A 20,803-nucleotide genomic window follows, 5' to 3' on the forward strand; every position below is an offset into this window, starting at 1 on the left:
TCTTTACTTACTTTTTGTCTTGAATGATTTGCTGTATTGTTCAGTTGTTTTTATTTTTTTGTCCTCTCTTAGATGGTAAAGTCTGTCAGGGTCCAGTGTGGGTCTCTCATATTGAAAGTGTGAAAGTGTTAGTCACTCAGTCACGTCCGACTCTTTGTGATTCCATGGACTGTGGCCCGCCAGGCTCCTCTGTCAGTGGAATTTTCTAGGCAAGTGGGTTGCCATTTCCTTCTCCAGGGAGTCTTCCTGACCCAGGGATTGAACCCAGGTCTCCTGCGTTGCCAATGTGGGTCTTTATACTGAGCCTCTCATTGCCTGCCAAAGAGCCTTATACAGATTCATAGCTATAAAATGATTTATTGAATAAACAACTAACTAGTAGTTTCTATAGTTACTCTCAGAATATAGTCTAATAAACATTAAGAGAGACATTTTTGCTTGAAAGAGGAGCACTCATAATTGCCTGGAACATGTATAAACACATCAGCGTTTCTTGTTATATTGAAGAGGTCCCTGATTTGTAATCATTGCCATTAAAATGCCTCTATAGAACACCAACCATGGCTTTTAAATGGTTTCTGGAGATATCGAACAAGGATGTGCCAAAGGATGAATCAGAATCGGTGATTAAATCACTTTTCAGAGCCTATTTCATTGTTCCGGTCCTCTCTACCCTGGAGATTAAACAACAGGCTAGAGTTGACTCCTAGCAGTTAAAAGGAGCTAAAAATAGTTAATGACTTTCCACCTTGAGTCATCTAAACTTCTTCTAAGCTCTGACTCATTTTTCTGATTTACAAAATGTTAAGGTCTGCCCTCTTGATGTCTTCTATCACTGTTCATAATAAGGGAATATTGATATTGATTCAGAAACAGCTACTGAAGATCATCTATGTGCCAAGGACTGTGCTAGATACTAAAGGTACAGGAAGAGGCATGACCCTTTTTACCCAGGTTGTTCATGGACTCATGAGAAGGCAGATGCTCTATCAAGCAGTGCAGTATAATAAAAATATAATACAATATTATATTATATAATAAAAATATAATGTAATATAAATATAATATAACACAGTACAGAGTTAAGCCAAGTATGCACCTGGGCAAATAAGGGAGCTCTCCTAACTCAGATGGGGGAGGAGACAAAGGAAGGTTTCTTTGAGGATGCTTGCCTCAGCTGAGTCTTGAAGGATGGAGGAATTAACCAGGTTAATGGTTTAGTAAAAGGAGATTGTGTTTACGCCCTCCTTTTTCTTGGCACTTAGGATGGTGAATTTCCTTCACTTCTTTAAAGCTAAGGAAAACAGCCATCTTCACCCCTATGTTCTTTGTCTCTGTAGATAATCCACCTGGAAAACAATGGGTGTGTGTTTGGTTATGTTAATGAAAAGCTGTTCACTCCTCCACAATTGATCTTTCTTCAGAGGTGGAGATGCCGTGGGAATCTTACCTGGACAAAGGGATGGTATACCAACAGTCTTGCCTAAATAAGTTCCTGGGTCACTTAAAACGCCCCAGACCACACTCTGACCTGGGCTGAGGGAGCCCTTGGGAGATGGGCAGAGCAGAGAAATTTGAGGTACAAATAGGAAAGACAGATAAATTATGCCACTCTGACTGTGATCCTTACTAATACACTAAAGAACATGCTTTTTCAAAAAAATTTATTTATTTTAGTTGGAGGCTAATTACTTTACAATATTGTGGTGGTTTTTGCCATACTTGACATGAATCAGCCACGGGTGTACATGTGTCCCCATCCTAAACCGCCCCCCCACCTCCCTCCCCATCCCATCCCTCTGGGTCATACCAGTGCACCAGCTTTGAGTGTCCTGTTTTATGCATCAAACTTGGACTGGTGATCTATTTCACATATGGTAATATACACGTTTCAATGCTACTTTCTCAAATCATCCCACCCTTACCTTCTCCCACAGAGTCCAAAAATCTGTTCTTTACATCTGTGTCTCTTTTGCTGTCTTGCATATAGGGTCATTGTTATAGGCTCAGAGGGTGAAGTGTCTGCCAGCAATGCGGGCAATCTGGGTTCAATCCCTGGGTCAGGAAGATTCCCCTGGAGAATGAAATGGCAACCGACTCCAGTACTCTTGCCTGGAAAATTCCATGGACTGAGGAGCCTGGTAGGCTATAGTCCATAGGGTTGAAAAGAGTTGGACACGACTGAGTGACTTCACTTTACCATCTTTCTAAATTCCATATATATGCATTAATATACTGTATTGGTGACTTTCTTTTTGGCTTACTTCACTCTGTATAATAGGCTCCAGTTTCATCCACCTCATTAGAACTGACTCAAATACATTCTTTTTAATGGCTGAGTAATATTCCATTGTGTATATGTACCACAACTTTCTTATCCATTCTTCTGCCCATGGACATCTAGGTTGCGTCCATGTCCTAGCTATTGTAAACAGTGCTGCGATGATCACTGGGGTACATGTGTCTCTTTCACTTCTGGTTTCCTCGGTGTGTATGCCCAGCAGTGGGATTGCTGGGTCGTATGGCAGTTCTGTTTCCAGTTTTTTAAGGAATCTCTACACTGTTCTCCATAGTGGCTGTACTAGTTTGCATTCCCACCAACAGTGTAAGAGGGTTCCCTTTTCTCCACACCTTCCCCAGCATTTGTTGTTTGTAGACTTTGGGATCGAAGCCATTCTGAGCAGCGCGAGATGGTACCTCATTGTGGTTTTGATTTGCATTTCTCTGATAATGAGTGATGTTGAGCATCTTTTCATGTGTTTGTTAGCCATCTGTATGTCTTTGGAGAAATGTCTGTTTAGTTCTTTGGCCCATGTTTTGATTAGGTCATTTAGAACATGCTTTTGATGCCTTTTGATGCAAGTACTTTCGATGAAAAGTACTAGCTGTGTAACTGGAGGGGGCTTCCGCAATGGCTCAGCAGTAAAGAATCCACCTGCAACACAGAAGATGTGGGTTCAGTCCTTGGGTCAGAAAGATCCTCTGGCGGAGGGCACAGCAGCCCACTCCAGTATCCTTGCCTGGAGAATGCCATGGACAGAGGAGCCTGGCGGGCTCAGTCCACGGGGTCGCAGAGAGTCTGACACGACTGAGTGACCGAGCACACAGGCACACGTAAGGAGGCAGGTTCTGTGCGTCTCCGCGCCTGAGTTTCGGTATTTGTGGTGTTTTGTGGCAGGATGCTCTCTGCAGTGTTAATTAATGTGTTCTTTCCCTCCTATCTTCTGGGGCCAGAGCAGTGTTTCCCAGCCCACTGGTGCACCCTCACAACACAGGGAAGGGGCTTTGAAACATTTCCGACCACCTGGCTCCCACTCTGCAGACGTTTAGATTTGAAAGCTCCCTAGATAATATTGAAAGCTTTCTAGGTAATATTGATACGCTTCCAAGATTGAGAATGACTGTTTTAGAAACTGTCCATAGTATCTGAAGATGAATATATTAATATGTATATATATATACATACACACATACACATACGGACATATATTCACTATAATTATTACTAATAATTATCATTGTTCCTAGAGTGTAAAATCAAGCACAGGTACCTAAAATATGGTAAAGTCACAATTTCAGCCTAAGTCTATCTGATGCTAAAGCTTGTGTTTGAAACTAAAATTTAAATACTTAAAGGATATGAAACTTTGAGTTTTCAGATTAAAAAGTCACCACCTGGGTAAACAGAGTATAATGAAAAAGAAATGTGAGCAGACAAAGCAAGAATTTTCTGTCCCTCCTTCCAGGGGAGTTGGGGAAGGAAGAGAAGTTTGAAGGAGAGCTTAGACATAGGGCTGTCTGTGCATCTCACCCTGTCCTTCCCTCCTCCCAGCAGAGCAAGGAGACTTGGCCCTGACAATCCCCTGGGGAACTCTAATGTCCAAATAGCTTTGAGAAATGTTAGGATAGAATGGGTATCACCTTGAATTTCCCATCCTTCCAAGTGGTGTAGGAAAATATCAATGAATTTCCTTATACCCCATATGAGATATGTTTATCCCTCAAAAACTCCTCAATAAATTGATCAGACTATGTAAAATCCTTTACAAAAAAACCTAGTGTACAGATTTTGCTTTTTCTAAGTTCCTCCTAAATTTCTAAATGTGTTCTTTGGGTCATAAATTATGCATAGATGTTCAAAGAATTTAGAGGATAAAGGTATATTTTTTCCATTGAAAAGAGGCATATTGTTTAATTGTACCCTGAGGATTAGTATACACAAATACTAAAACTTACTCCTTTAGACTTTAAAGCTTTAAAATGTAGAATCATTTTAAAATATCAATCTCTAAAATACATTTAAAATGTATTAATTTTCTAAGGTCTTCTTAACCTCAACCCTGTTGCCATTTTTAAAGTCTTTAATTGAATTTATTTCAATATTTCTTCTGTTTAATGTTTTGGTTTTTTGATCATGAGGCATGTAGGATCTTAGCTCCCTGGCCAGGGATCGAACCTGCAGCCCCCCACAACGGAAGGCAGAGTCTTAAGCAGTGGACTGCCAGGGAAGGGCCTGTTGCCATTTTTCACTTGCTAATCCTTCCTTGTGCTATAGGATGGGTAGGAGCTTCCCTGACCTTTGTTCACGAGACGCCAGACACCAGTAGTGACTCTTCGGTTTGAGCAATCAAAAATGTCTCCCTGTTGTCAAATGTCTTCTGGCAGGCCAAGCTGCCCCCAGGTAAGAGCCATGACTTTATTTCTTGCAGGTCATTATGAATAGAATCATATGAATAGAAATGCTTACCCTGGGTGGGTAAGGAGGCCCCCACAGTACACGGAGGCTTCCCAGGTGGCGCTAGTGGTTAAGAACCCGCCTGCCAGTGCAGGAGACAGAAGAGACGTGGGTTTGCGCCCTGGGTCGGGAGGATCCCCTGGAGAAGGGCATGGCATCCCACTCCAGTATTCTTGCCTGGAGAATCCCATGGACAGAGGAGTTTGGCAGGCTACAGCCTATAGGGTTGCAAAGAGCCAGACATGACCGAATCGACTTAGCACACTCGGTATAGGGAGGGCCTCTGGGCCTAGCAAGAAGGGGTTCTTGCCCTTCATTTCCACACATAGCTGCTCTGAGCTTTCCTGTCGTCTTCTTCCCTTCTCATCAGTCATTTCTTATCTGCTGCCTGAACAGACACTGTGGTCCAAAAAAGGACTAAGAGGGGCTTTACCTTGTTCCTGAGGAGAGAAGGCAAGAGGAGGCAGAATGATCCCAGTGGTTTTCTCTGTACGTCTGCATGAGGAAAGTGCTAGAAATCCATTCTCTTTCTTGAGGTCAAATGGGTCCATATCAGTTCTGCCCAGGTACACACTTGACCTTCCAGTGACAGCATTCTTAGCCCAACCTCTTTTCTCGGGAGACGGATAACAAAGAGGATGGGGAAGGCATCACTTATATGGGCCTTCAGGTTGGAATGTGCCCATCAGACACAAAGAATCCGAGACTCTGGCAAGAAAGAAGCCTAATCCTGCACCAGTCATTTGAGAGGTAGCATCGGGCTTCCTTGATAGCTCAGCTGGTAAAGAATGCTGGAGACCTAGGTTCGAGCCCTGGTTGGGAAGATCCCCTGGAGAAGGGAAAGGCTACTCACTCCAGAATTCTGGCCTGGAGAATTCCATGGACTGTATAGTCCATGGGGTCACAAAGAGTTGGACACAACCAAGCAACATTTCACTCTCACTTTCTTTCATTTGGTTTTCTTAGATTTAAAACCTGCAGCTTGCCAAAGTCGGCTATTTCCAGGCTGTTTGTATCTTCTTGTTTTTTGTTTTTTTGGGGTAGTTTTTTCTCTGCTTGGTGTTTTGTGTTTTTTTTTAAACATTTAATTTTGTAATGGAGTGTAGTCAATTAACAATGTTGTGATAGTTTCAGATGAACAGGGATGGGACTTGGCCATACATATACATGTATCCATTCTCCTCCAAACTCCCCTCCCATCCAGGTTGTCTCATAACACTGAGCAGAGTTCCATGTGTTATATGGCAGGTCCTTGTTGGTTATGTGTTTCTGTTTAGTGTTTGTTGTGTTTCCAAAAATGTTGAACTCTTTCAGTAGCACTAAGGAAAGAGAGAAAGGGAGTGTGTTGCCAACTAGAGCTAGGCCAGCACAGGACATGGCCAGGGTGATGAAAGTATGGAAGCTCCAAAAGAGGACGGGATGGAAAGACAAGGTCTCTACTACACAGTCAGTTCTCTCATTATTTGTGTTTTTCCCTCATTCCTTAGAGGATTTCTGATTTGTTTATTGAAAAGTACAATTTCATTACAAAAGGCTCCAGAACGGCTTGTTGCTGGTGAGATGGCTCTTGTGGTTAGTGGCTGGGTATCCAGTGGCTGTCTTTGTCAGGGTTTGACCTCTAGATAAATGGATATGACCATGCCATTCTTGTAAAACAAAAGCAGAAAGGCAGGTACGGGCCATGCTTTTTTGAACACAGTGTACACTCTGGCTTCATTGTTTATAAATGACATTGAAAAATTAGAGAAAGGTTAAGTAGAATGTCACAGAGATTATTGATAATGTCCTGAGGGATAGTTTTACAGGAGCCAGGAGGCTCATTTATTTGGTTCAGCAGAAATCTGGATGATATCTTTTTTTTATTATTATTTTTTTATTGAAGGATAATTGTTTTACAGAATTTTTTTGGTTTTCTGTCAAACCTCAACATGAATCAGCCATAGGTATGCATATATCCCCTCCCTTTTGAACCTCCCTCCTATCTCCCTCCCCATCCCACCCCTCTAGGTTGATACAGAGCCCCTGTTTGAGTTTCCTGAGCCACACAGCAAATCTTAATGACAGTCCACATCTGTTGTCTATGACCATAGGATAGATCACAGACAACACTGCAAAATGGCAAAGGATTGTTTCATGACCACGATCGCTGTTTTCTAAACTTCAGAGTGACTTTGGCAGCCTGAGATCATCTAAACTGGGTCTTAAGTAAATGTTATAGAAACACAAAGTGATCATGAAAACTGCAGTAGGTCAATAAGAACATGTCAGCGTAACCTTTGTTACATTGGAGATGTGTATGTGCTCAGTCATGTCTGACTCTTTGTGAGTCCATGGACTGTAGTCCACCAGGCTGCTGTGTCCATGGAATTTTCCAAGAATACTGGATTGCATTGCAATTTCCTCCTCCAGGGTATCTTCCTGACCCAGGGATTGAATCAGTATCTCCTGAGTCTCTTGCACTGCAGGCAGATTCTTTACCACTTGAGCCACAGGGGGAAGCCCCTCTGTTATACTAGTTTATGTCAAATTCAAGGACCTGGCCTGGTAGGTAGGCTTGTCTTAGTTAAGAGTCAATCAAATTAGCTCTGCTAGGGATGTGAATGAGTGAGTAGAATTAACTTGTGGTTTTTCAAACTATAACATGGAAGAAAGCAATTTAAAATTGATTTAAAGTATTGTATATAGCCCAGTATATTTTATATACACTGTATAGTGCCAATATATTTGTGGAAGAAGAAAAAATAAACCCCAAAGTAATTAAGAACTATTTTGGAATTGAAAAATTCTTAGAAGTACTATAAACTTCAATTGTTCAAATATTCTATTAATTTAATATTGCAGTATTTAACAATTTGAATGAAAATGAACATATATGAAAATTGTTCAGGAAAAAAACATTTTCATGAGCTGTCTCTGAGTTCTTGTTTTTTTGTAGTAAGTCTTCTTCATGAATGAAGAGAAATCTGTTTCTCCGGGGAACTTTCCTATTGATGAAGCAAATAGTACAGGAAAAATTCACAAGTCAAATATATCCCATGTAATATTGTCATAATTAACTTAGGAAGTATTTACATTTTACATTAACAAAATTCAAGCAAATACATTTTATGTTAAAAAAACTTTAAATTTTCTTTTGTTGTTCATATATACAGATTTGTTCTAAGTTCATTTCAAACCTTTAAAAAATCTACAGTGAAAATCTGTGAAGTGGTTTTATCAAGACTAAACAATATGTATGTGGTTTAATTTCTGTAATATCTATTCCATCCCATTGATCAGTGTATCTATCCTTAGGACAATACTGCAGAATCTTAACAGTATTTTATACTAAATTGCAAATCTGCTCAGGAACAACTTCTAGCTTGTACTTCCTCAAATGTGTCTTGGCCATACATAGCACTTTATTCTTTCACATACATTTTAGAATTAGCAAGACAAGTTCTATAAAAACTGATACTAGAATTTTGATCAAAATATCATAGAACCTATGGATAAAGTTAAAGAAATTTGAATCTCCCATCCATGACCACAGTAGCCAACTCCATTCATTTATGTCTTTCAATATCTTTCAATTAAGCTTTCAGTTCAGTTCAGTCACTGAGTCATGTCCAACTCTTTGCAACCCATGGACTGCAAACACCAGGCTTCCCTGTCCATCATCAACTCCTGGAGCTTGCTCAAACTCATGTCCATCAAGTCAGTAATGCCATCCAACCATCTCATCCTCTGTCATCCCCTTCTCCTCCTTCAATCTTTCCCAGCATCAAGGTCTTTTCCAATGAGTCAGTTCTTCGCATCAGGTGGCCAAAATATTGGACTTTCAGCTTCAGCATCAGTCCTTCCAATGAATATTCAGGACTGATTTCCTTTAGGATGGACTGGTTGGATCTCCTTGCGGTCCAAGGGACTCTCAAGAGTCTTCTCCGACAAACAACTAATCTCAAAAATATACAAGCAACTCCTACAGCTCAACTCCAGAAAAATAAATGACCCAATCAAAAAATGGGCCAAAGATCTAAATAGACATTTCTCCAAAGAAGACATACAGATGGTTAACAAACACATGAAAAGATGCTCAACATCACTCATTACCAGAGAAATGCAAATCAAAACCACTATGAGATACCATTTCACACCAGTCAGAATGGCTGCGATCCAAAAGTCTACAAATAATAAATGCTGGAGAGGGTGTGGAGAAAAGGGAACCCTCTTACACTGTTGGTGGGAATGCAAACTAGTACAGCCACTATGGAGAACAGTGTGGAGATTCCTTAAAAAACTGGAAATAGAACTGCCTTATGATCCAGCAATCCCACTGCTGGGCATACACACTGAGGAAACCAGAAGGGAAAGAGACACGTGTACCCCAATGTTCATCGCAGCACTGTTTATAATAGCCAGGACATGGAAGCAACCTAGATGTCCATCAGCAGATGAATGGATAAGAAAGCGGTGGTACATATACACAATGGAGTATTACTCAGCCATTAAAAAGAATACATTTGAATCAGTTCTAATGAGGTGGATGAAACTGGAGCCTATTATACAGAGTGAAGTAAGCCAGAAGGAAAAACACCAATACAGTATACTAACGCATATATATGGAATTTAGAAAGATGGTAATGATAACCCTGTATACGAGACAGCAAAAGAGACACTGATGTATAGAACAGGCTTATGGACTCTGTGGGAGAGGGAGAGGGTGGGAAGATTTGGGAGAATGGCATTGAAACATGTGAAATGTCATGTATGAAACGAGATGCCAGTCCAGGTTCAATGCACGATGCTGGATGCTTGGGGCTGGTGCACTGGGACGACCCAGAGGGATGGTATGGGGAGGGAGGAGGGAGGAGGGTTCAGGATGGGGAACACATGAGAAATAAAGGAATAAAAATTTAAAAAAAAAAAAAAAGTCTTCTCCAACAGCACAGTTCAAAAGCATCAATTCTTTGGTGCTCAGTTTTGTTTATAGTCCAACTCACATCTATACATGACCACTGGAAAAACCATAGCTTTGACCAGACGGACTTTTGTTGGCAAAGTAATGACTCTGCTTTTTAATATGCTGTCTAGGTGAGTCATGGCTTTTCTTCCAAGGAGTAAGCATCTTTTAATTTCATGGCTGCAGTCACCATCTGCAGTGATTTTGGAGCCCAGGAAAATAAAGTCTGTCATTGTTTCCACTGTTTCCCCATCTATTTGCCATGAAGTGATGGGATCGGATGCCATGATCTTCGTTTTCTGAATGTTGAGCTTTAAGCCAACTTTTTACTCTCCTCTTTCACTTTCATCAAGAGGCTCTTTAGTTCTTCACTTTCTGCCATAAGGGTGGTGTCATCTGCATATCTGAGGTTATTGATATTTCTCCCAGCAATCTTGATTGCAGTTTGTGCTTCATCCAGCCTGGCATTTCACATGATGTACTCTGCATATAGGTTAAATAAGCAGGGTGACAATATACAGCCTTGACCTTTCCCAATTTGGAACCAGTCTGTTTTTCCATGTCCAGTTCTAACTGTTGCTTCCTGACCTGCATACAGGTGTCTCAGGAGGCAGGTGAGGTGGTCTGGTATTCCTATCTCTTTAAGAATTTTCCATAGTTTATTGTGATCCACACAGTCAAAGGCTTTGGTGTAGTCAATAAAGCAGTAGATGTTTTTCTGGGACTCTCATGCTTTTTCCATGCTCCAACAGATGTTGGCAATTTGATCTCTGGTTCCTCTGCCTTTTCTAAATCCAGCTTGAACTTCTGGAAGTTGATGGTTCACTTACTTTTGAAGCCTGGCTTGGAGAATTTTGAGCATTACTTTGCTAGCGTGTGAGATGAGTGCAATTGTGCCTGAACATTCTTTGGTATTGCCTTTCCTTGGGATTGGAATGAAAACTGACCTTTTCATTAAACTACCATATTCTTAATAAAGTCTTTGAACTTTGTTATATTTATTCCTAGGTTCCTTGTATTTTTTGTTGAGTCTACACTTTATGAAGACTGTTCTTCCATTTGGCTCCCCATTTTTTGTAGTTAGAAGACCTTTTTTTTTATAAATTTCTCTCTGAGTAGAAATAAGAATCTGCATATGCTTCCAAGGTAGCTTACTTCCCCAGACATCTTCTCATAATTCACTCCTGTCCTGTATCTCCCCTACTATTTTTTAGCCCCTTTTCTTCATTTAAAAAGTGTATTTAACATTTTTAATAGTTTAAGAATATTTATATTTTTTATTGTGGGATGGTATTAGGATCTCTGGTCTATCATATTATGAGAATTAGAGGTTTTTAATTGCCAAATATAAATTTACTAATGCAAGGTTTTCTCATTCCTAGTTTTCCTTATTTTCTGATCTTTGATGAAGCAATGACTGCACATATAAGTATTATCCTATTGATCTAGGATGAGCTTATAAATGGGCAGAGTGGACAGGCAGCCACTTGGAGTGTTTCGTGCTATGCTGTGTGCTAAGTCACTTCAGTTGTGTCTGACTCTTTGCCACCCCATGGACTGTGGTCCTCCAGGCTCCTCTGTCCCTGGGATTCTCCAGGCAAGAATACTGGAGTGGGTTGCCATGCCTTCCTCCAGGGGGTCTTCCCAACCAGGGATTGAATCCCCATCTCTGATATCTCCTACATTGGCAGGCAGATTCTTCACCACGTCAATACAGCTCTTTGCGAAAAATTACTCCTAACTCTTGATGATTGACATTCTCCCACAAGGCAGTTTTCCAGATAACTTAAAAGGCAGTTGTTAAAAAGCAAACATGTTCTTACAAATGGTTAATATCACTAATTTATGATCATATATATATATACATATATGCACATACCTTAAAAGGGAATTAGGACCCTGTGCTTGATGTTTTGTTTGAGATGAGTAAACAGAATGCCACCTTGAAGGGATGATCCAGCTGGAATCTCAAGAAATTGGGAGTTAGGAAGCTTGGCCAACAAGACCAGCCATGTTGAACTGGGGGATTAATTCTGGGAATTAATTATAGATAAGGTTGGATAAATTGGTGGAACCCAAGGAGAATCCGGAGTACCAAATGGTTCATACTATCAGGCTCTTGTTTTAATTTTCATTTTGAAAAATAAAACCCAAAGTAATAGTATTAAATTAATATTAACAATGTAATTTTAGACTGTTCCACAACAATACAATAATCGTTCGCATATGCATAAAATCTCTTTGGAGAGAAGTATTATCTTCATCCATCTTTCAGACAAAGAAACTGGCTTAGGTCAGACAGCTAAGAACTATGGAGCGGGACTATGAACCTAGATTAAATTTTCAACTTGTGTTCTTAACGTAGACTCCAGACTGCCTCCTAGTTTCTAATTTTCTTTCCCTCCATTCCTTGGAACAGTTAAAAATATCACAACCACAGTTCATTCTATAATAGTATTAGGGAATACTCAGTGAACATATAAATTAAAAAGAAAATTTAATTGATTAAAGTCACCTGAAATAAATGTCACATAATATCAATGGAAGAATTTGAAAAGAAGAAAAAATTATGTTGACTTTCTCTTAAAAATATTGACTTACCTCTGTATCAGGATGCTTCATTTTCTGCATATCCAATGGTGTCTGTTACCCAATCACCTTTTTCAGAAGAGAAAGGAAAGAGCTGCTGTATTCATGAGCTGGGTCAACAGTTTAAAATAGTCACTAGAAAAATGAACAAAATTAACACAATCTGACAAGCTGCAGGAACTCTCACACAATGAGGCATTTCAAACCAGTTCGATAAGGAAAATGAGTAATTATTCCCCATAACTGTCAAATGAATAGAGCGACTGCTCTAAATGCTGGTTAAAAAATCAGTTTGAAAGCAAACAGGATCCATCAACCTGCTTGAAATTCAATATCCTCTGGAAAAGATTTTCCTCCATTTTTATTCCTCTGAAATATTCAAGGAGTTTTGCTTTCTACCTTACGAGATTTTTTTTTTTTTATTCCACCTCTTTCTATCTCCGACTCACTTTTGCCAAAACATTACCATTCACTACATACATACACTCACACACAGTCTGGTTTTGATAACTCATAATTATAGTAAGAGCCACAACTGATTTGTATTTCACAAGCTAAAGTATTCCACCTCCATCTGTCATTTTCCACAAAAGCAGCAAGAAACCTTTAAAGTACACAAAATAATTATTAAAATAAAAAAGAAATACTTTTTTATAATTTGTTACTTTTTAACATCTAGTATACCTTTTATTCTATCATCATGATTATTTTCTATTACTCAGATATATTTACTGTTGTACTAATTTCTTGGCATGGAATATTTTTCTGACATTCTAAGAAGTCTCTTCTTCTGTCCTTTCTTTTTATCTCTTAGGTTTTGTCATTCCTTCCAATAAGCTCCATTACTTTATTTAATTAGTCTCTTTTTCTTTTCAGGCATAAATTACTGCTTTCAAATTTGTACTGCCCTAAAATTATTTTTCACTATTATAGTTTAAAATTCATGACATATGTAGTGATTGTGTTGTGTTTTCTACATGTACTATGGGTGATTCAGGGCTTCCCTGGTGGCTCAGACTGAACAGAACCCACCTGCAATGAGGGAGACCTGGGTTCAATCCCTGGGTTGGGAACTTCTGGAGGAGGGCCTGGCAACCCACTCCAGTATTCTTGTCTGGAGAATCCCCATGGACAGAGGAGGCTGGCGGGGTGCAGTCCATGGGGTCTCAAAGAGTCACACATGACTGAGCAACTAAGCATTGCACATGGGTGATCCAGCCATAATCTAACACATTTGGCAGCCTCATTTTTTTTTTTTTTTCTGTCAAGTTAGCCACCATACTGTTACCCATGATTTTTCTGAAATACAAATCTAATCATGTTATTACTGTCTTTATAAAAAAAGGACTCTCCATAATCCCAGGGCATTTCTTACTTTTCTCACAAGACATTTCAAAAACTAAACGACTCCGAAAATCAAACACGGTTACGACATCTGCATATTACCATTTTGCTGCTGCTGCTGCTGCTGCTGCTGCTGCTGCTAAGTCGCTTCAGTCGTGTCCGACTCTGTGCGACCCCATAGACGGCAGCCCACCAGGCTCCCCCGTTCCTGGGATTCTCCAGGCAAGAACACTGGAGTGGGTTGCCATTTGCTTCTCCAATGCATGAAAGTGAAAAGTGAAAGTGAAGTCGCTCAGTCGTGTCCGACCCTCAGCGACCCCATGGACTGCAGCCTTCCAAGCTCTTCTGTCCATGGGATTTGCCAGGCAAGAGTACTGGAGTGGGGTGCCATTGCCTTCTCCGATTACCATTTTAATTTCCCCTTAAAGTTTTACAGTGCTTGTGACAACCTCTGAAATAAAAAAAATATTGTGTAATTTGGTTTAACTCAGCTTTTTGCAAACTTGACACCACACGCACGCGCCCGCGCATTTTCTTTTTGAGAGATGGTGAGAAGTATTCACTAAAATCTCGGAGAAGGCAATGGCAATCCACTCCAGTACTCTTGCCTGGAAAATCCCATGGACGGAGGAGCCTGGTAGGCTGCAGTCCATGGGGTCGCTAAGAGTCGGACACGACTGAGCGACTTCACTTTCACTTTTCACTTTCAAGCATTGGAGAAGGAAATGGCAACCCACTCCAGCACTCTTGCCTGGAGAACCCCAGGGACGGCAGAGCCTGGTGGGCTGCCGTCTATGGGTTTGCACAGAGTCGGACACGACTGAAGCGACTTAGCAGCAGCAGCAGCATGGAACTCAATTCTTGGGAAAATAATGACTCTACAGGAAAGGATTCCCTTTTCCCCAGGACACAGGAGGCCGACCCTGATGTGGCCACGCCCACCTCTCACGTGGACCTAACGTCCAGCCGCTGGCAGTTTCTGCCACGAGGCAAGTGCTTCCACAGCCCTCTGCATTTACATGTACTTTAATCTCTATTCAAAAAAATCCTTTGTCCTCTTGTCCATCAAACTAACGTCTCATAATTCTTTAAGATTTTTTCAACCGTGCATATAATGAAATCTGTTGATATAAAATGAGGTTTCTCAAGTGTTGTATGAGGTATAATTCTGGTTGGCACCCAAATTACAATGTTCTATGTTAATAGTTATGTATTTAACAGATGTTAAAAACATATTGCTTTAATATTTATTATGATAGAAAACTGGTTTAGGAGATATGTTTATTTTCCCTTAAGAAATAGGTCAAGTTAAATTAAAATATTAAATAAGTAACAGGTCTTTTGGATTGACAAAACCGTATGTAAATATATAGTTTGAGGAAATAACCGATCTAAGCGTGTAACTCTACCAACTGATTCAAAAGTGCAGTGCCCGATACGAACACCAGAGGGCTCCAAATTATAAGCTCTATAAAACAAGCATGTAGAAGAACTTGGTTCAGTGGCAATAAATCCAATGATGATAACAGCTATCATTTCTTGATTATCTACTTTATATTAAGCATTTTTTCTAGGCAATTTACATGTAAACTATTTTATTCCTCACAATATCCCTTGAAATGAGCTATTATCTCTGTTTTATAGATGAAATTATTTCTGAAAATAATGTTTTGATTTGATCTTTTGAATTTAACATTATTCCATGCATTGTGTTGAGCTTTGATATAGATCATCTTAGTCATAATTTTCAAGAGCTCTGAGAGTTAGTTTATATTGCATTCCTTGTTTATAAATGAAGAAACTGAGGCTTAGAGAGATTAATTTGCCCAATATTATATGGTCAGGCAATTCTTGGTGAGGTAAGTCTGTCTGAAATTAAAGCCTCTGATTTCATGAAGTCAAAAGTTTCTCAAGCATTTCACAATGCATCTTTCTCTTCATGCCCATTAAATATATAGCATTTAGCATTTTCATTTCACCTCTCCTATAGCAGTGTGGTATTAGGTTTAAGCGTTAAAAGCAATCATCATGTAAGCTATAAAAAAGTTGATATAAGTGTTGGACACTTACTACAATGTTCTTATGTTTATCAGAAAAATAAAGCAAGGGAAGGATCAACTTAAGTAAATTCACCTTTGATACTAAATTCAGTTGATTATACAATGAAGTAACACGTAATGAGGTAAGAATAATTTAATTTAACTAATCTAAAGTCATTGTTAGCTACATGACTCTGGGTCATTTTGGAAAGGCAAAGATTAAATATCTTTGTATCAGGACCAACAGAGTTATATATTAAAAAAGAGCGGGAGAACCAAAGAGAGATTCGAGGGTAATCACTTTCATTATTATGACTTTAATAATCACATCTTGGTTCAGCTAATACTTATACTGCTAACAGCATTTCACCAGCAGCTGAAATGCTGAACACTCAACAGTGTTTCCCACAAGAAGCATCTATTTCAAGTTTATTCTAAAGTGGAAACATCATGAAAGAAATTTAAATTGTGAAATTTTAAATGTAGTAATAGTCCTACATTAGGATATTTACCAATAAGTAGCCTGGGGTAAATGTAAATAGAATTTACGTTTGGCTCCTGACAGAAAAGATAACCGCAGAACTGAAGCACTGGCTTTTGCAGAAGTTTTCTCCTTTTGTATGTTCTGGCCCTTTGAACTAATACTTTTCTGTGACAAGCTTTGCTACCTTTGGTAACCAGATCATCCTTTAGATTGGTTGAAACTTGTGGATCCGAAGTTATAAGTAAGATCTTTCAAACTACAAGAAGTTATAACCAATACAATGAATTCAGTAATTTGAATTTAGCCCCCAAATGGCTATTTGAATGTTAAAACATGCTTTAAAAAAAAAATCAGGAACTTTGAAAGAATTGGAGGGCTACTTGTATTATGTGTCTAGTCCTCGAAAGTCTGAGAAATTTCATGTGTACACCAGTCAGGCCATAGCAGATTGTCATATGGCTACTATCTCAGCTAGGCTCTCTTCTTTCTTCCCCACTTAATCTGTGTTTAGGTAGGTGGTGCATTAATATTTTACTGATGCTTTCAAGTTTATTCCTTCATACAAAGGCTCCTATGATAGTTTCTATTTTGAAATCAAAATAGTACTTCTTTTAAATTTATTATTATTTTACCAAAATTGTTTACCTTACAGTTTACAAGTAAGTGAACGCTTTGTCATGTGTGTCTATATATGTGCAAGCACCTGCATACACACATCATACAGATAGTGGTGGCATGCTGGCAAAGCAGCTCCGCCCCACTCCCACTAAAGAAACAAACAAAACTCCTCTGATATGTAAAGCCTGCCAGTTTCAGTAGTGCAAAACACTCACATCTTTGCTGATTTGAAACTCCTGACTTGATATTACCGAACGTAGAGTCTGGAAGAGAAGAACGTAATTGATTCTCGAAATCCGACGGACGCCAATGTCAGGACGTGCACACACGCGCGTGTGTGTGTGCGTGTGTGTGTGTTGTGTATCAGAGGCTAATGGGATTAGCCTAACAAATTGTCTTGGTTCTCCTCTTTGTTGGTATGTTTATCCCTAGAATGCCGCACTGTTACCCCTTAAGCTCTCACGTCTCAGCCCGTCCTTCGTCTTCAGCTGCACAGGGGCAGTCAGTTGCTGGCAAGGGCGATCTGACAGCTCCTTCCTCCGATTTCCGTCTTGGAAGTTCTCTGCTGCTTCACTGGATGCCGTGCAGAGACTGCTGAGCCCTCGAGATTCACCTACATGGAAGCATGATGGAGTTTTGTTCCACGGAGCAACCCTCAACTAATGGGAATCAGAGCAGGTGGATAAACATCTCCTCTTCTGTTTTTAGGGTGGACAATTTGAGAAACATTCTACCTAGCTCTTCAGAGGGACCTCGAGGATTGATTGAGGCGAGGTGCCTGCAGAGGCAACAGTGCCTTGATAATGCAGCCTTTGATAAATCCATTCTCCTTTCCTGTTTCATTCTCCCAGCTGCTTGCTTTTGTTTCTCAGATTCACATGCCAGAATAAACTATTACCTACAAGCAAGATCTGATCTTGGGCTCTGCTGTTTTGGAGGGCACAGCCTGAGCCTAGGCCTATTACTAAGGCAATATGATGATAATAAGCTGATGAAATGTAATCACTGTCAGCAACACCAAATAGGCTATTAGTTAAATTTTTGTCTACAAAACACTTAATTTGCTTTCTTTTTAGCTTAACTGCAAATTAAAACCATTTGGCTCTTAATTTGTAACTTCTAGTTAAAAAAAAGTTATGTGATAAAACCCAAGTGGCCTTATAAAAAGTAGAAAATAGTGGCAATACAATGGTTTATAAAATCAATTGCCTTGAGTTTCTTCTCTTTAACATTTATATATATCAGTTAACTATCAGAGACAAAGAAACATTTACTTAATAAACTAGTTCTTCTGCCCATATTCACAAAATATAAGTTCTTATAGTCACATACTAGAAGAAATATGCTTAAGAACAGACAAAATTCTTATGCAATGTTTAAAATGGTTATGGAAACAATTGTCATAATAACAAAACATGGTGATCCTGCTGATTTTCATTAATAAAACTTTAAAAAGTTAATAATGAACTCAGAAGGTAATTTTAATCCATATACACTGAGTAGATTGGAATATACTCTTTTTGGCTTAGGTTTGAACCATTTAAATACGGTAAGACAGCTATTCTTGATTTATGCATTTTTGTGTTTTCCTTGTCTTTCAGATAGCCACAAATCAAAACTTAATAAGAGGCATGCTATTTCAAATAAAATAAAACAAGAAACACTCTAAACACACAGCATATCCAATAGATGACAAATATAATACTTAAATTTTCTCTAAAACTTTAATAGAAAGTATCCAAATATAAAACCAGATAAGTAATACTATATTTAAACTAAGTTGCTTATTTCAGTTCAGTTCAGTCACTCAGTCGTGTCCGACTCTTTGTGACCCCATGGACTGTAGCATGCCAGGCCTCCCTGTCCATCACCAACTCCCGGGATTTACTCAAACTCCTGTCCATTGAGTCGGTGATGCCATCCAACCATCTCATCCTCTGTCTGTCCCCTTCTCCTCCTGCCCTCAATCTTTCCCAGCATCAGGGTCTTTTCAAGAGTCAGTTCTTCGAATCAGGTGGCCAAGTATTGGAGTTTCAGCTTCAACATCAGTCCTTTCAATGAATATTCAGGACTGATTTCCTTTAGGATGGACTGGTTGGATCTCCTTGCTGTCCAAGGGACTCTCAAGAGTCTTCTCCAACACCACAGTTCAAAAGGATCAATTCTTCGGTGCTCAGCTTTCTTTATAGTCCAACTCTCACATCCATACATGACTACCGGAAAAACCATAGCTTTGACTAGATGGACCTTTGTTGGCAAAGTAAAGTTGCTTGTTTAGAAACAAATAATTTTAATTTTTCCCAATTTTAAAACATAGAACTTGAACAACATATAAAAAGACATGTATATAATGAGAATTTAGAAAATACGAAAAAGAATATTAAAAAAAACAAAAATCTTACTTGGGTGTAAGAACATTTATTTTACTTTTTTGCATGTGTATATTGTTTAAAATTATTTAAACTGTCTCATTGATATAGAATGGACATTAAACTTTTATATTTAAAGTGTACAGTTGAATGAGTTTCCACGAGTGTATAAATCATTACCACAATCAAGTTAATATTTTCTCAAAAGATTTCTTGTGTCCAATTGTAATCTATCCTCCAATCTCTTTCTTCTCTCTGTCTAGGAGTTTAAGTTTACATATATGATAATTTTTGATATCATCCTACACAGGGCTTCCCTGGTGGCTCAAACGGTAAAGAATCTACCTGCAATTCTGGAAACCTGGGTTCGATCCCTGGGTTGGGAAGATCCCCTGGAGAAGGGAATGGCTACCCACTCTAGTATTCTGGCCTGGAGAATCCCATGGACAGAGGAGCCTGGCGGGCTGCAGTCCACGGGGTCACAAAAAGTCGGAGACGACTGAGCGACTTTCACTTTCACAGATTCTTAAGATTCTATTCACTTTTTAAATTCTTTCTGTTCTTCAGATATAATAATTTTTAGTGATCTATCCTCAAGTTTCCTGACGCTTCACTCTGCTATCGCTCTTATAGTTCTGAACTCAATCAGTGAATTTTTCCAGATGTTGCATTTTTCCAGTCTAAGAGTTTTATTTGGTTCTTTTAAAAATAGATTGTTTCTCTGCTGAGATTTCCTCTCTTCATTCATTTCTCCTTCTCCACTCTCTCCCCTCCACAATCCCCCTCCTGCCCTGTCTTCTTAGTTCTGAAATTTCAACTCAAATTGTTGCAGCTGTGTCCTCTACAATCATGCCTTTGGAGCAAAACATTCAAGGAAAACAACTGAGACCTTCCCACCAAGGGGGCTGCTTCTCCATATTTGATTTCCCACCACAACCTGCTTGGTTTTGCTTATTCCTACCTTTTCCGGTAACTGGTTTTTATTTTCATTGTACTCAGCAAGGACCCATCAGCTATAAAGGGTTGAAAACATTGTAGAAACTGCACCCTAGAAATATTTATTTTAGTTTTATAAAAAACAAATTTTATCCTAGAGGAGAACATAGGCAAAACACTCTCTGACATACATCACAGCAGGATCCTCTATGACCCACCTCCCAGAATATCGGAAATAAAAGCAAAAATAAACAAATGGGACCTAATTAACCTTAAAAGCTTCTGCACATCAAAGGAAACTATCAGCAAGGTGAAAAGACAGCCTTCACAATGGGAGAAAATAATAGCAAATGAAGCAACTGACAAACAACTAATCTCAAAAATATACAAGCAACTCCTATAGCTCAACTCCAGAAAAATAAATGACCCAATCAAAAAATGGGCCAAAGAACTAAATAGACATTTCTCCAAAGAAGACATACAGATGGCTAACAAACACATGAAAAGATGCTCAACATCACTCATTATCAGAGAAATGCAAATCAAAACCACTATGAGGTACCATTTCACACCAGTTAGAATGGCTGCGATCCAAAAGTCTACAAATAATAAATGCTGGAGAGGGTGTGGAGAAAAGGGAACCCTCTTACACTGTTGGTGGGAATGCAAACTAGTACAGCCACTATGGAGAACAGTGTGGAGATTCCTTAAAAAACTGGAAATAGAACTGCCTTATGATCCAGCAAT

The 20,803-nt window shown here is 39.2% G+C and overlaps 2 long non-coding RNA genes across 3 annotated transcripts; one reads left to right on the forward strand and one right to left on the reverse strand.

Moving 5' to 3' along the window:
- Nucleotides 1–7,578: 7,578 nt before the first annotated feature.
- LOC112448125 (uncharacterized) lies at nt 7,579–12,951 on the reverse strand. 2 transcript variants are annotated; one of them, XR_009495978.1, is made up of 3 exons: nt 12,279–12,951; nt 11,557–11,644; nt 7,579–7,719 (listed from the first exon to the last, which is right to left on the reverse strand). It is a non-coding gene; the product is annotated as an uncharacterized lncRNA (long non-coding RNA). The 2 variants fall into 2 exon arrangements; XR_003036518.2 differs by having other exon boundaries at nt 11,557–11,637; nt 12,279–12,945.
- A 1,362-nt stretch (nt 12,952–14,313) lies between these two features.
- On the forward strand, nt 14,314–19,214 carry LOC112448020 (uncharacterized). The gene is made up of 3 exons (XR_003036293.2): nt 14,314–14,770; nt 15,704–15,792; nt 17,184–19,214. It is a non-coding gene; the product is annotated as an uncharacterized lncRNA (long non-coding RNA).
- Nucleotides 19,215–20,803: the final 1,589 nt, after the last annotated feature.

This window comes from Bos taurus, chromosome 9 (genome assembly GCF_002263795.3).
Source record: "Bos taurus isolate L1 Dominette 01449 registration number 42190680 breed Hereford chromosome 9, ARS-UCD2.0, whole genome shotgun sequence".
Taxonomy (NCBI): Eukaryota; Metazoa; Chordata; class Mammalia; order Artiodactyla; family Bovidae; genus Bos; species Bos taurus.